We start from the raw sequence: 17,588 nt of genomic DNA on the forward strand, positions 1-17,588 counted from the left end.
TTAAAATCACAGTATTTTGAAGCACCAGAAAAGCTTGTTCATTGCTATCAATTTTATCAGATCCAACAACTCTTTTTTATAATATTTGTATTTTTTCCTTTACTGTTCTGAAATAAAATTTATCAATGGTATAATTTACCTGTATGCACAATTACAGAAAAATACCTAATATTCTAATTTTAAAAATACAGGGAGAATAAAAGGAAAGCGATTTATAACATAATAAATATTTTGATATATAAATGCTCAGGTGTGATTATTCCACAAGCCACAGTGAAGTGGGCAGATACCTATGTGAAGATACCTTCACACCTATGTGAAGAATCTGCATGAATGACAGACACAAATGTAGACTGAATAGAAGACTCAAGAACAATGGGCAGCATTGTCACCGATGAGCTGATTTTTCAAAAGGGTGAACAACCCTTGGGAAAGGTTCAAAGCAAACAGAATACCAGAGCCATCAATTTTCACAGTGGTTTCATTCCTGGAAAAAATTACTGCTTATTAAAAACAAGCAAAAATATTGTGTCTTTAAATGTAAAATGGAGCTAGGCTCAGATAATCATATCCAGGTTTTTCACCTACATGAATGCCTGCAGAAACACTGGAGAGCTGTGTGGGACAGAGAACAATGCTTGACTGTGTGAGTGTCCTGTACATTGCAGGACATGGGCCCTCCCTGAACCCCACCTATTAAATACCAGTGGTGCCCCCCAAGCAAGGAGGCTAGGCAGAAACACTCCTTGAATCACAAGATAAAATTTCCAAAATACAGAGACCATGGTACCAAGCCAAATCACCACTGATGTAGTTTAAGACCAATCAATTCATTGCTCAGCTAGAGGCTGGGTTCATAGCCAGCATATGCCGGCAAAACCTGGAATTCAGGTTTGTGCTTCTATTCGGCATGATCTGGTGCTTGTTGAGCCCTCAATAGTCCCCATGGTAACCGCTGGATTGATGTTGATTGATCAAATCATGCAGTTCACATCACAGACACATAAACACACTTACAAAAGTATGCATACACACACACACACATATATATAACAACACAACCACAATCAGTAATACAGCTAAATTTTGCAACAAGCCTTTCAAAAATTTTCCATTAAATCTAAGAAAAAACTCATATCCTTACACTGGCTTAGAAGGTCCTAGACAACTTGACCCTCATTTGCTCTTCAGCTTTTTTCAAACTATATATTCCCTTGTATGCTAGTTTCTATCATGTTGGTTTTCTCCCAGTTATCGACAAGAGTTACCTCCTTCTTGACTCAGGGCCTTGTCCAAGACTACTCCTGGGTTCTCCTGCTCATTGCCTGGCAAACTCCTACTTACTCTGCATGCTGCTGCTGCTGCTGCTGCTGCTAAGTCGCTTCAGTCGTGTCTGACTCTGCAACCCCATAGATGGCAGCCCACCAGGCTCTGCCATCCCTGGGATTCTCCAGGTAAGAACACCAGAATGGGCCGCCAGCTTAACTCAAAAAGTCACTTCCTCAGAAAGCTTTTCCCTGAGTCTCCTTGTTTGATGTTCTCATATCACTTCTATTTCTTGAACACACACTTACCAGAGCTTAAGATTAAGTGTTTGTGAGATTCTGTTTGATATCTGATGCCCCTACTTAGGTTTTACTCATTACTATACCCCAGCACCCACCATAGTGCTTGGAACACAGTAGTTTCTAAACATCTGCTGAATCTATGAATGGATGAGAAATTGCATTAGCTATCCACAATGACTTTCAGGTTGGCTGGAAGGCAGACATAATAGGGCAAAGAAGATCGTTGGTTTTCATGATGATCAGCAGCGACAGAACCTTGGTTCTGCGTTGCTGTAAAAGAGTGTGTGTGCCTGCTCAGTCGCTCAGTTATGTCTGACTCTTTGTGACCCCATGGGTTATAGCCCACCAGGCTCCTCTGTCCATGTGATTTCCCAGCCAAGAATATTGGAGTGGGTGGCAATTTCCTACTCCAGGGGATCGTCCTGACCCAGGGGTCAAACCCATGTCTCCTGTGCTTCCAGCAGTGGCAGGCAGATTCTTTACCACTGTGCCACTCAAGTGAGAGGAATGCTATTTGAGACAGCTTGTTTTGGCATAACTGTTTCAATGGGTTTGTTTGAAAAGAACACAGTGGAATAGAGGATGCTGGAAAGCACCTTGCTGTTTGGATGGCTCAAGGCTCCTGCACCTATTTGGAGCTGGCTTCCCTGCTGCAAGGGACTGGAGGTTTAAGCAACAGCTTGGTGAACATCTGCTACATAGGACTCAACTCTATAAGCGTTTTCACTTCACCCTTGCCTTGTTTACCACTAATACCACCTTATCTCTGAGAAGTCCTTGATATTGTGCCTTTTAAAGTGCAAATTTTGTTCCATTCTTTCCCCAAATTTCATTAATTTGGCACATCTGCACATCACCAGGGCCATTATTCATTAATGTTTTCTTTGAACACATCACACTCTGACACAGATGCAGATTTTAGCTTCATCATAAACATTAATATGCATGAACTCCTGTATTTCTTGGGCTTAGTATACTGATGTGGGAAAGACTGCTCTTTTTCTTAATAGTGTTGCTGTGGGAGAGGTACACCAAGGCAAAGTTCCTTACTGTCCTAAATTTGCTAAGAATACTGAAGCACAGAGAGGGTCACCAACTTGCTTAAGGTCACAGAGCTCTTGGAGGTGACAGAACTGGGATTCAGAGTATCCAGCTCTTGGTCCCATCACGGGCTGTCCCTGCTACAGTGCCTCAAGTCATTCATAACTGAGCTCTGCATGCACACAGCAAACTCTTCTGGAAGATGTTTTCCCCTTGACTGTGTTATATCCAGTGCATGGTGCTGGTTTCTCATGGCTAACATTTTTTATTTGCCTCTTCACAATTTGTAATCTTCTGCCCCATCTGTGAGCATGTCTCATTTACAAGTGTGTATCCTTGTTTACGTTACTAAGATGTTCACAGTTTTGATGATGGAGGCCATCTGACATACTCACAGAGACAGGTAAATTTCCTCTTGGGAGGTACAGTGAGTTTTCCATGTGGATGTCTAATTCATTCATGATGAGTTTTTTTTAGAGCATCCACAGTACTACCATCCCAGTGTTGAGGGAACCCTTCAGTGAGGCCAAAGGGTGGTTCCCTTCTTGATTCTGGAAGCCACTGGTTTCTGGAAGATTCTCCACCCTCCTATCAGCATATGACGGCGGGCTGGTTTCTGAATGATTACAGAGTTGCTGATCTGTTCTTAAATCCAGTCCCTAACCTAGAATTTCCAGATGTACAAGCTGGATTTAGAAAAGGCAGAGGAACCAGAGATCAAATTGCCAAGTTTTGCTGGATCATAGAAAAAGCAAGGGAATTAAAAAAATTTTTTTACTTCGGCTTTCTTGACTATGCTAAAGCCTTTGACTGCATGGACCACAACAAACTATGGAATATTCTTAAAGAGAATGGGAATACCAGACTAACTTACCTGCTTCCTGAGAAACCTGTATGCAGGATAAGAAGCAACAGTTAGTACTGGATATGGAACAACAGACTGGTTCCAAATGGGAAAAGGAGTACGTCAAGGCTGTATATTGTCACCCTGCTTATTTAACTTATATGTAGAGTACATCATGTGAAATGTCAGTCTAGATGAATCACAAGCTGGAATCAAGATTGCTGGAAGAAATAACAAATCTCAGACATGCAGATGACACCACTTTAATGGCAGAAAGTGAAGAGGAACTAGGGAGCCTCTTGATGACAGTGAAAGAGGAGAGTGAAAAAGCTGGTTTAAAACTCAACATTCAAAAAATGAAGATGATGGCATCTGGTCCTATCACTTCATGGCAAATAGATGGGGAAAATGTGAAACAGTATCAGATTTCATTTTCTTGGGCTCCGAAATCAATGCAGACAGTAACTGAAGCCATGAAATTAAAAGACGCTTGTTCCTTGGAAGAACAGATATATGTCAATCCTAGACAGCGTTTTAAAAAGCAGAGATATCACTGTGCCGACAAAGGTCCGTATAGTTAAAGCTATGGTTTTTCCAGTAGTCATGTGTGGATGTGAGAGGTGGACCATAAAGAAGACTGAGCGCTGAAGAATTGATGCTTTTGAACTGTGGTGTTGGAGAAGACTCTTGAGAGTCCCTTGGACTGCAAGGATATCCAACCAGTCAATCCTAAAGGAAATCAGTCCTGAATATTCATTGGAAGGACTGATACTGAAGCTGAAGCTCCAATACTTCGGCTACCTGATGCAAAGAACAGACTCACTGGAAAAGATCCTGATGCTGGGAAAGATTGAGAGCAGGAGGAGAAGAGGGCAACAGAGGATGAAATGGTTGGATGGCATCACTGACTCAATGGACATGAATTTAAGCAAACTCAGGGAGATAGTGACAGACAGAGAAGCCTGGCATGCTCCAGTTCATGGGGTTGCAAAAGGTCGGACATGACTTACCAACTGAACAACAACCTAGAATTAAATCACACATATAAACCCAGGATTTCCACCGAAATGTATTATACAAACTTGAGCTGCTTTGCATCTTCAACTCCAGTCACACAGGCATTCTTTCTGATTCTAGTTAAACACAACTAGATCATTCCTACCACGTCATGGCTCCCTCTGTTTGGAATGTTCTTTCCCCAGTTCTTGCCACCTGGGTTTTCATCATTTATATTTCAGTACAAATATCTCTTCAAGGTCTTTCCCATTCTATGCAAAATTGTACCCTGAATCCTCACCCCAATGACTCCATGACCTTCTCTTTATGGAACCTATTACTACTCCCAAAGTATTTATTTGTTTACTATGTACCTCACCTGCCCTCAGGAGAACGTAATTCCCAATAAGGGAAAGATGAAACCTCTCTTGTGCACCACTTTCTCTCCAGGGCCAAGCAGGGCACTTGATAAGTAGTTTCTAGGTAAATAAATGCATACCTATGGTCCAGTCAGTGGAGCAAGGTGTGGAGGAGAAAGGAGAGCTGTGGAATCAGATGAAAGCAGCCTTCTGTTACAATGTAGAGATGAGAGCACAGAGTTAGGCGTTAGACAGGTCTGGGTTCCAATTCTGCCTCTACCAACCTGGCTGTGCACCGTAAGGAATTTACTTAATCTCTACTCTTTGTACACTGACAGTATATCAGGATTCAGCAGGTTTCAGAATATCCTGAGCCTGGTCCAGTGCCAGCCATTGTAACAGGATCTCAGCAAATGTTAATTGACTTCCCTTTGCCTAGAAATGCCAGAAGAAACCCATGAACTTCATGACACAGCCTTTGTAATACACTTGACAGTTAATGAAGAACTCAGGCATCCTTATATTTGGTACGATCTGCTTAAGTGCAATTGCTGTACACTTTTCAAAGAGCGGTGACATCTTCGACACTTGGTTATCTCGTGTTGACTCCTGACAGGTTTTATAATCTTAAATTCACTGAAAAGAATCTCGTCTTTTAGTCCCCGTCCTGTATATTCAAGTTCTCGCTGTATGATAGAACCGCATACGCCGTACACAGTTCCTCTGGCTGCTGAACGCTATGTTCCTCAGGTGGCATCCTTGACTTTGCAGTACTTGTCAGCAACTGGCTTTCCTGGAGCCGTACTGCAACCACTCAATTCACAGTGGCATTTTATTTATAAAGCCCTTGTTCAGAATATTAAAAAGGGCATGCCACAGACTCCATTCCTTTGCTTCAAGGACTGTGATTTTGTAAAGCTGGATCCTGTGGTCTACTCAGGAGAGAATCACTGGCTGCAGCAAATATTTAAAAATGTTTTGGATCTGGTTCCGTGGTGTTAAGTTGGCCAGTAGCTGTACCTACTGAGTCTGCTCACGGGGAGTGTGGTTCTCCTTCCTGCTTCATCCCAGATGATGAGCTAGACTGGCTGAATGGGACGATTTCACAGGACTTCCAAGGCCACTCAGGCCACTTTCTCTAGTCATGCAGGATGTTGCTTTCCTATTACAAAACCACTGGCATCTCTCAGATACAAACTTGGGAAGTTTTGAAGTTTGTTAGTCTCTACCTGGATCAGCAAAATATTTAGTGAATTGTGAACTGTAGGTAAGGCTTCTGGGTTTTCCTCATACTTCATTGCAGTGGTAGCTAGATTTATTCCATTCAAAACTGGTCCCCAAGAACACGAGATGGGGCCTTTCTAAAAGTGGCTTATCATGTTGACTACTCTGACATCATAATTGCATGATGTCCGAACTTGGTCTTTGGTCTGAAGATCAACTGAGTGAGCAGAGCACAGAGAGCTGTTGAGAAATTCTGTAAGGGATGGCAGATGGGGGCCTAAAACACTATGTTCCTGGCATCAGGTTGTGAGGACCTGGGATCTTCTCAGATCTGTCCTTTAGGACTTTGCAGATGTTGATGGCAACTACCTACCTGGTGCCATTTTTCTTCGCGAAGCAACAACTAAAAAAATGAATTTTGGATTCTGATAGACAAGGTTTTCTCAGCCTCAGCACTACTGACATTGTAGGTTGGATGATTTTTTTGGTTAGGAGGCTGTCCTGTGTAGTAGCATCCCTGGCCTCTACCACTAGATGCCAGTAGCATCTTTTGAGTTGAGATACACAAAGACACTTCCAAGCAGTGCTAAATGTCCCCTGGGGTGAGAGTGGGGGTGGAGGTGAAATTGCTCCTGGTTGAGAACCAGTTGGGTAGACTTAACGGTGGGAGATTCTGTGGTCACAAGAAAACTTCTCTGAGGGTATTCTAGCTTCTGTTGGCTTTCCTGGGGCTTTTTGAACCTTGAGTTTCCTGGAAAGCAGACTTTTAATGGACCTGAAGATAAACGAAGGATGAACTAAAGGAGAAGGTGAGAGAGGGTGGTACCTGAATGCGTACTCCTTCTCTCTCTCTTCCTTCCTCTCCTTTGTATCTGTTAATCCTCTCACAGGGAGAGCCAGGTTGTAGATGAGAAGAAACCTGACTGAACTGGAGAAGCTAGAGTGGGGAACTCCAGCATCTGCAGCCTGAACTAGGGGAGCCTGAGGCTTTTTAGAACATCAAGCAGTCCTGATACTTAAATTCAGGCATCAGCAATTTATTGCAGACAGCATGGAAGACTGTTTTTGGAGGCAAGCCGGGCATCTGCAAGGGCCCTTGGCAAAACTGCAAGGTAGGCATAGCTGTTTTTGCCACCACCTCTCTTTCTGAACGTCCCCACACCCATTTCACTTTCTCTGCCCTCCAGGCACAGAGTCGCCTCAAGAAGCCCTCTGGCTGCTCAAAGTCTGCCTTTCCTGCTGGAGCCATCAGTTTCATTACCTGCCCCCATTTTAACTTTCCTCCCCTGAATGCTGATTTCAGCTACTTTGGTGGGTGGGTGGGTGGGGGAGGTTAAGATGAAAGATTCAAATATTTCACACCAAGAGGAGAAGAGTCAGTAGATTTATCCTATTCAGGGGATGATGTTTTGACCCGTCAAAACTTGCTACTTCTTTTTTAAAACACATTTTGGAACAAAAGGTTTTTCTATGGCTCACCTAACTTCCCTGAAATGGGTATCATGGTTGTGTATTTCCCAACCTCAATATCACCACTTGACATTGACAACATGCAAATTCCATAAACTGGAACTTTAACTTAGAAACGAGCTCCACACAAGGTGAACTGTGCATTTCCCATCAGAAAAGATTCAAATTTCTTGGCCTAACATACAAAGGCTTTACAACCTGCCTTTCTAACCTCTTCTCCATTCACTCACTCAAATATAGTGGAAAAGATGCACACAAATTGTGGCTTTCACCCTCTCAAAATGCATATAGTCCAGCAGGGAGATACACATAAGAAAGAAGAAAAAACCAATATGGTGTCATACATTAACCCAGGGTAGGTAAAGGAGGCTTGGGAGCACCTTGTGGGGGGCACTAACCCTGACTGGTCCAGGGAGGGAGACTCACTGCTCTGCTGTCTTCGTGTATGCCTTGTCTTCTCTCTCAAGCTGTGTGCACAATGGTCCCTCTGTCTAGAATGCCCTCTTATGATCTGTCTGGGAAACTCTTAATACCCTTTATGATCCGGCTTAACTGTTAGCTCCAGGAGAATTTCTCTGGCTGTACTTTGCCCTCCCTTGTTTTTCTCTGCTTCACCATGTCCCGCTCACTCCCGCCCACCCTCAAATGAAAGTATTTTCTTTCCTTTGAGCCAAGTCCTTAAACATCATCTCTATGGAAATATGTATTGATTTGTTTACTTGTCAGCCATCCCCATTAGACATTTTTCAAAGCCAAGGCAATAATGTATGTCTCTTTTTAATCCCCAGCTCCTAGCACAGTGTCTGGCACACAGAATTGCTCAGTAAATGTCACTGAATGAATGAACCTATTCTAACTAGAATCTGGAAGATGTGATAGCAGGATGTCTACTTTATTCCTTTTTATATTACACTGTGAGGATGACATCCTGCTATCACGTCATGATGACCCAGATTAAGAAATAGCCCCCTCTAGTTTTAACTCATCAGTGGATGTTATCCACTTGAACTGAGTGTGTCATCACGGCAAAGACTCAAAATTCTGTGTCTGACCTTAAGATATTGGGGTCTTCTGCGAAGCATGTCCTCATCTTAACTTCAGGCCTGATATTCTAGATACCAAATATCTGGCTGAATGCCAAGCAATTCAGTCAAATGTCACTTGCCAGACAGAGTCTGAAATCTAACGGCAGGAAGCTATACGCTCCACTGGACAGTATCTTGTAAAAGATCTTGAGCACCTTTCCTCCCCCCTTCCCCCTTCCTTACTGAGGCTGCAGGTTTATCTTGTCACATTTGAGGAAAAAACAATTAACATGTGAATCTTGCTGGGACTGTCTGCTAATAGTTAACCTGTGTGGAGGTCAGTCTGTTTTTCAGTTGTTGTTAATAAACATCAGTTAAAATCCTGCCACATTATCAGACGGGATGTGCTTTGCTCTGCTTTGAGTACAAATCAGCCATCTGCCTTGGTGCGTTTGGTCAGAACACTGCGCCTGTGGAAAGGGCCGTTGTTACGGGATGCATGGCAACCACCTCCAGTGTGGCACAGTGCAGAGTTGGCAGGGGTTTCTGCTCCGGTCTCATCCAGTCCCACCACTAGGCTCACACAGCTCTGTCTTCCTTCCTCAGGGGCACTCAACAACAAACTGAGGCCTGACCGCCCTCCCGCCCTTCCTCCCTTTCTTCTGGTCTTGCTCCCTCCGTCCTCTCTTCTGCTATCCAACATTCTATCTCTGCACAGAGTCTAGAATGATGACTTGTTCAATGAATATTTCTTAAATGTGGCTGTAATTCTCTTCTTGAATACAAATTCAGCTATATTGCAGGAAGTTATCAACTCTAGGATCCCAGCTGAGTTCACTTTCTGTGTGTGTGTGTGTGTGTGTGTTTGAAGTATGAATCCATGATCACTACATTTAATTCACCCAAATTTTACATTCTTTTTTAACAAATGTAACTCTTTTTCATTCTCTCAATTGAAAAATTTCAAATTCCATTATGTTACATTGAAATCTTCTTTTTAAAACAGTGTAAAGCAGAGAAAAACTTTACTCTCTTTCTAGTCCTTACATTAAGGGATTTATTTCATGCATCAACTATTTTCTGAGCTATTTTTTTTTTTTTTTTGTTCCAGACACAGTTTGAGACATTGAGGCTACAGCAGGGAAGAAGGCAGATATATTCCTGGCTCTCACGAGCTGGTGTTTTGAAGGATTTTTATATACTAGAACTGTGCTGTCCAGTAGGGTAGCCATTAGCAACACACAGCCCTTTAAATTAAAACTTCCTTCAACTAGTCACGTTTCAAGGGCCCACTAGCCACATGTGATAAAAAGTACAGGTCTATATCAGTTCCACTATCACAGAAGATTCTAGGACAGGGCTAGTCTAGAAGAACTTACAAGACCTACTACCATGCTGAGAGCTTGGGAAATCCCACAGCAATATTGTGAGATGATTTATTATGACGTACATCATGATCCATTCACACACAATCCTCCCTTTGAAACACAGAGATTACAGCTAGCATGCCTGGCGCCAACAAGTTTATTTTTCTTTGGGGCATCCTGTTTTTCCTTACAAGATGGTTAAATCAATGTGGGGGATAGCATTCCGAAATGCTCACTCATTTTTCCTGCTTGTCTTGCAAGCAGGTATTGGCTCTGAATCAGGGAAGGAGGGGTTGCAGAGACAGCCTTCAAGTCTCTGGCTCCTTCTGTGGTTCAGATGTATAAGCTCTCTGCACTTTCAAGCATTTGTATTATATGTATATGTATATGTATATGTATATGTATATGTATGCATGCTGAGTTGCTTCAGTCATTTCTGACTCTTTGCAACCCTATGGACTGTAGCCTGTCAGGCTACTCTGTCCATGGGATTCTCTAGGCAAGAATACTGGAGTAGGTTGCCATGCCCTTTTCCAATATGTATATGTAATGTATATGTATATAACAGAATGGGCAACAGAAAGGAGAAACTAGGGAACACGTGAAAATGTTCTGGCAGGAGCAAGACTGCAGGGGAAAGGAGAGAAATGTGTCTATGCACACATGTGAGGCTGTTTCAGAGTGGATGCCAGTTTGCAAGTTCTTCGTAGGTTCAGGCTGCATGGTCTTCCTGGCAGCTCAGATGGGATAGCAGAGTCCCAGGGGGAGAAAATGTCTAGGATTTGAGACTGCGGGAAGACCTCATAAGTCAACTAGATTTGCACAGTGATGAGTATAATGGACATTTTAGCAGCAAACTGTGTGGACATGAGTAGACGATGACTCAAAACTACAACCTGACCCACCCCAGCATTAATCTACCTCAGGGAAAGTAAAGAGGGGTGACCCTGAGGTCATAATTTCCCCCTAGTGTAAGAGGGTAGGATGTAAAATAGAAATAAGCAGAATTGTAATAAAAATACAGTTGATTTTTCTAGCTGCATCTGAGGCCTACGAGCCATACCCACTCCTTGGGCAACAGAATAATTTGTCTCCAACACAATCTTGGAAACCTGAACAATGGTCACTCTTGTCTATCTATGAGACTAGATCTCATCATCCTCATCTGCCTCTTATGCTACCAGGCTCTAGTCTCCAGCTGCCTCAATCTGAAAAAATTATTCTCACAACCACTTCTTACCCATGATCTCTATTTTTTGCAATGCAAACTCTTCCGCTTAACTATCCTGCCTTATGCTATTGTCTTCATACGATGTTGGGCTTTCTGCCCACTGAATTTTCCTATTTCTCCCTTTCCCCAGAGCTTTCTGGAAAACCCTTACCGCTGAACACAGACTCCTCTGCTTTCTTATACTTATACTACATTTTCTTGCCTTAGCTAAAATTCTTTTGCAGGAAGACACCGCCTCCCCATAACCTTCTCAAATGGAAATCACACATTTCTGCTCATCTGCCAGTAAGATTCCCATAAGTCCTGTCTGCATTCTCACTGATACTTTGCCTCTTCTAAACCACTGTTTTTCACTCTTGTGCAAAAAGCCCTTTCTCCCTTGAGTTCCAGGTCATCCTGCTCAGAGTCTTCCTGTCTACTCCATCTTGTGTCATTAGTATGGACACTTCAATACCTGTAGTGACAAACACAGAAGAAGCTAGCTTCACTATGCAGGACCTCAATTCCAGTGTATCCTGGAACCCATTCTTACAGCCACTCTCGGACTTTATCATTATCCTAAATGTCCCACCTTAGTACCAGCTTACCATTCTCTGACCACAGCATCTTATCATCACTACTCTGAGGAACCTTAGTTCTCAGAATAGTTGGTATTCAGGCTAGAAGTCTAGTCCTTCAATTACTCTTTTTAATTTGGAAATACTTACCAACATTGTACCTTTATTTTCTTCACCCTCCATCTTAGAGTTCATAATGCACAACTTTAAGAACCCTTGCAAGCTTCTTCAAAATCCCTAGGCCCCTTTATTCTTGCTATATTGGCACAACAAAGCTTCAGTCTTGACTTAATCCAGCTATTTGTTTTTCCTGATCTGGGCTGCTGAGTTTTGACTGAGAAAACAGACAACCGAACTATGCAAAGAGGTGGCCCTAAGCGATTCTTTGATAGGTACTGAGTCAGTGACTTTCCCAAGGGGTGATTACGAAGCAATACTTTTTCTTTGCCAAGCCTCACTTCATTGACACCACTCCCCTCATATATATAAAACACTTCTCTTCCTCCCTTTCCCTGGTAAATGCTTCATCTTGCTACTCATTTACTCTTAAATCACTTTAATTGATTTTTGCACTCCCCACTGAAATGAAAATTTTCTAGCCAAAGTCACCAGTGATTTCCTAAATGTCTAACTGAATGGACTTTTAAACACCCACTTAACTGTACTCTTCTCTTGCACTGCTGACTCCCCCATTCTCAGTGTTCTGCTCTGGCCTTCTCTACTTGTGCTTCTTGGAAAGCTTACTTGCTTCCATGGCTTTCACAGGTCATTATATTCTTGATCTGCAAATCTGTATCTCCAATCCAGCTCTTGCTACTTAGCTCCAGAGTTCTACATACAAAATAGTCTTCTTCATGATTTTCCTCACATTGCCATGGAAACTTCCAGCTCCATCTACCTCTAAGTAAACAGATCTCCTTCCTCCCAAAGGTCCTCCTCCTGATTCCTCTATCTCAGTATGTGACAGCACTGGTTAGACTAAGCCAGAAACCTTGGAGTGAACTTCAACTCCTCCATCTTAAATTCCCATCCACTTCCTGCACTACCACCTTCTGCACCATCTGACTCTGTCCTGGTGCTTCTGAATTTACCTTCCTGAAGTTTCCTGCTGCCTATCTTCTCCATCCCAACTGCTACTATATTAGCTAAGGTCCTCCCAGGTCCCATCTCCATCCCTTTTATGGACCCTTTTTTGCTTGATAGCTTCAACTAAAACTTGTATCAGAGCATGGTACTACCCTGAGCATGAGGTACAACTCCTCTAAAATCTATGCTCCTGTCTCTTTTCAGACCCATCTGTCCTGCTTCCTGCCTCCTGCTTCTCACCCTGCAGTCAGCCATATTAAACTACCTGCTGAGCCTGGAACTTTCCATGCTAAGTCTCAGTTTGGAATGTCATTCTTCTCCTTCACACCCCCCTGCTCCCATCTGCCTAGCAAATATCTACTTATATTTCAGGGCTCAGTCCAACTTTCCCACTCTGCAAGGGTTCCTCTACTGTGCCCCTCCTTTTCCCTCAGGAAGAACTGGCTACTTGCTGTCTGGGGCTCCATCCCCATGTACATTGACCATGTCAGTCTGCCTCTCCTGGACTGCAAACTCCTTGGAGACAATGTCTCTGTCATATGCATCGCTGTATCTAGATGTTCAGTTCACAGTAGGAATAAAATAAATATCCATTGAATGGATTCAATGGATTCCACTGAATGAAGAAAGAACAAATTAAAAATGGAGCCTGAGCTGTGAGCTCAGTCTGATGACAGTGGAACAAATGCTGGTCATAATGTGAACTGAATTTCATCACAATGGCCTGTCTGCAGATAGTTCTGCTGTTTGTAAGGCTGCTAAGCCTCAGTTTGTATTAGTAAACAAGTTGGGTGGGGAGTCTCTGGAGTGTAAGATGACTTTCAGGGACAGAAAATGGGGGTGGTGCCTCATATTGGCTTGCTTCCTTAGCAATTTGCAAAAGCAAAACCCAGCAAAACAATTCCCCCCTTTCCCAAAAGTTGGCTTTGGCTCAAGTTTGTCTTTTCCAAAATACTTTCTTCGGTCAGGCAACACTCCCCATGCTATAGCTGTCAGGCATTAGTGTGCTCTGAATTCATTAGTGAAGGTCAGTCCAGTCAGAACTGGAGTGAAACTTTTAACAATAGCCACCCTCTCTGTTCTTGCTGTTCTAAGCTTCACCACAGCAGGCATATTTTAGAGACTGGCTTTGTGCTATCCTAATTTCCACACCTGAAATGAGCAAAAATAATTTGAGACAGAAAAGTAATACAGGAGAATGTTTGAACTGTACATGCATATACACGCTCCTTGTTTCATGACAAAAGCAACACTTTAAATCCAGTCAACATCACACAGACCACAAGCCTACAGAGGTTTGTTTGTTTGTATTAGTAAATAAATAAATGAGCAAAACCAAATCAAAATGACAGCACAAAAATCCCTCTTACTCTAGATAACCTATTAATTTCAGATGGAAAGGCCTTAGGCAATAAAAGAAAAAAAAATGTGATCTATGCACTAAGTAGGTTGGATAGTTAATTTAGGGTGACTAGAAACGACCAAATAATAAGTTGTCATGGTAGAAAGTAAGTTTTGGACATTCTGCTTTCACATTACTAACCAAACTTGTGAAAATACTCAGAGAGACAGAAAGAAGGACTAAATTTAGATGCTGATTTAATGCATTCAAGAGCATGATTCATTTTCCCCCTGCCCTGGTACAGCCTGGAGAATCTGTGTGTACAGCACGCAACACAAGGATGCCCTGTAAATAACGGGAAGTCTCCTTCATTCAGAGACTTGAGGAAGCCAGAGACACCCTATTTTCTCTACCAATAAAGGTGTATTTCCAAGCACCTCACACACCAAAACGTAAAACTAGATTTCTCAGATGGCTAGAATCCGTCTAATTTTAGTTTTGCCCCAGCCTTGGAGTGAATGTGCTGAAAATTTATTCTGTACCTCCTCTTCTCTTAAGTGGCTTTTTTCCCCTCAGGCTCCAGTGGGATCCTGACCAGCTCTCAGAAGCCATGCAACAGGGTTCATTTGATGAGAGCCCCAGAAGGATGCCATCATTCGGTAGCAACACTTTTAGCAACCAAATTCCCTCATGGTAGCCCATAGATTGGGTCTTAGAGAGCTGGTATATATAGCACAGACACCTGAGATGCTTTGGGGCTATTCAAAAAAAAAAAAAAAAAACCAACCAGGAACCAACCAATCAGACAATGATGGCAAGTTCAACCCCCATCAGTTAATCAGGGTGTTTGGCAAAGCTGTCTAGACAGAGCAGATTGTCACTCTCCTTTCCTGAGTTTTATTATCTGCTGTTTCCAATCATGTTTTAACACTCACTTCTGCTCTCAACACCAAAGCAAATGTTTCAGCTGCTAAATATAAATTGAGATTAAGGCTGGACTATCATTTGTGTTCATCCAACCTGGCTCAGAGGTGAAAAGTCATTTTGGGAATTTACACTCTTTTTTTTTTTTTTTTTTCCTCTTTTCCCTTTTAATCTTTGAGCACATTTGGAAAGTAACCTTAGAAGTTTCATTCTAGCTTTTTTTTTTTGGCCTTATTGATATTCTCTGGGTTTAGGACAACCTACAAGAAAAAAATGAAATGTATTTTAAAAATCTATAGTTGGGTAACACTGTTTCCCAGAAGTGAGGGCATTTAAAGTTGTCCTCCCTTCTGAGGTGTGGGACAAATGTTAATAACCTCCCCACCACCCCACGGCCCCCATTATACAATCACATATAATACATTCATTCCAATTAAGAAAGATTATTTCTGCAATATGAAATGGCTTCAGCACTTTTGCAGCTAAAAACAAAAAGAGTTAGATATGGAGCGCGTGCATTATGTTATAAATGAGTCCCTCTGAAAACGTGTGCAAGAATGAGCAGTGCTTGGAGAGGCCCCCACAGGGCACGTCCACAGGATGGGGCTGGTGGACCCTGGCAGTCTAGGTGGATATGAGATCCAATTAGCCTGAACACATGCTTCACAAACCAACCTGGGCATGGCACAGAAAAGAGGCAAGACACCGCAGGGCAGCATAAACGATTTGTACCTTTCTCAAACAGCTCGGTACCGAGTCTCCTGGGCAGTTCTGAATGACAGGGCGGGGCTGTCACCCAATCTCCCTTGGGCCCACTCAGTGCCACAACATGGAAATCGAATCATTTAGAGGACAGGGATATTCAATGACACAGGCCAAATTTAATGACAGATTTGGGGGCAGCCTTCTATACCCAGGTGGCTCAGAGGGTAAAGCGTCTGCCCACAATGTGGGAGACCCGGGTTTGATCCCTGGGTCAGGAAGATCCCCTGGAGAAGGACATGGCAACCTGACTCCAGTATTCCTGCCTGGAGAATCCCATGGATGGAGGAGCCTGGTGGGCTATAAATATAGTCCATGGGGTTGCAGAGAGTCGGACATGACTGAGCGACTTCACTTTCACTTTCTATACTCGTTTGAGAAAGGACAAATACTCCTTAGCACTCTAGACAATAAACTGGCTGATTTAGCTTAGAACAGTGGCTACTACTGTAGCCAATTTCAGAACATCAAAACAGAAGGTAAGTGGTTGGGGGAAGGGAGTCATGAAGGTTGCATCCATCCAAGGCTGGGTTGGCTACATACTGGGGTATGTAGGATACGGGGTAGAAATTTATTCTCACACACATAGGGCATCACAGGTCTACTCAACAACGTGGCACATCTATTTTCATACTTCACTCACACAAAACACCACACTTCCATCTCCAGGGTTTTTGCAAGTTCTAAACTACAATCAGCCCTTCTTTAAAATAACAATAGATCCTCTGATTCAGCCAAATGGTGGTGTTTGTTGCACTAGGCTGTGTTCATAGTACAACATCAATAAATGGCCACTTGTAGACGGACGGACAGAATCCCACTCGTAAAGCACACCTACACCTCCCTCTTTCTCCCATCCCAAAATGTCATATTGTCAACAGACCTATGGGGGCTTAATCTCATAGGGGAAGAAAGGAGAGATAGGAAAAGCAAAATAATGTAAGTGGAAAAGCAAATTGTTGGGGAAAAATAGCACATTTAATTGCTGAGAAGAATGATCACAGGTGGGCTTTCGAGTGTTATGTTGCCTTCAGGGACCATTTGAAAGAATCAATTCAAAAGAGTTTTCCCCAGTCCCTGGAAAGCTGTCTTGGTGAAGGCTGCACATTGTCAAAGATATTCCAACTGGGAGATGGAGTTAGAATTTTTGCTCAGTGAGTTGGCTAAGTCTTATGAAATGGGTATTTGTTCCAATTAGGTGTTCCAAAAAAACCTTCTTGCCTCAGATAACTCATTTTGAGAAGAAAAGAGTATTTGTTCAAAACTCATCATGGAAGGGAAAATGACAGACTAGTGTGTTCTGTGGCTACTGTACACATACTCTTCACAGGCCTGTAGGACTCACACTTTTAGGTCATTTGTCCTTATTTCCCTAGTCTTAGTCCTACCTAAAACTGGCAGGGGTGGGTGTTGGGGGATGCCGACTAGTTTTTGCTCCTGTTCTTTATAAGCTATACTATCTAGTTATATAACTGTAATCCGTGTCCACAGTCCAGAGCTCAGATGGCTGGCCTGTCAGCAAAAAATGTTAGAAAAATGTTAATTCAACAATGGTGGAAGGATGTTATTTCTAGAGCTACACTCCTCAGGGAAAATGAGAAATGGTTGCTCCTGGGATTCAACTCCTCCACAATGAAAGATATTTCTTTTCTGAAGTTTCTTCCCAAATAATTTCCCAGTGCTTGGTGTGCCCTGACATTTGGTCCAAATAAAATGCTGGAACAGACTCATAGGATACAACTATCTTCAAGCTCTGTATAAGAAGGGTGTTTATTACAGAGAATCAGCATCT

The 17,588-nt window shown here is 42.6% G+C and overlaps 1 protein-coding gene across 13 annotated transcripts in view; it reads right to left on the minus strand.

The window, feature by feature from the left end:
* The window catches only part of TRPM3 (transient receptor potential cation channel subfamily M member 3), a 1,070,052-nt gene that overhangs the window by 44,903 nt on the left and 1,007,561 nt on the right, over positions 1–17,588 (minus strand). The gene's annotated exons all lie outside the window — the stretch shown is intronic.

This window comes from Bos indicus x Bos taurus, chromosome 8 (assembly GCF_003369695.1).
Source record: "Bos indicus x Bos taurus breed Angus x Brahman F1 hybrid chromosome 8, Bos_hybrid_MaternalHap_v2.0, whole genome shotgun sequence".
Lineage (NCBI taxonomy): Eukaryota > Metazoa > Chordata > Mammalia > Artiodactyla > Bovidae > Bos > Bos indicus x Bos taurus.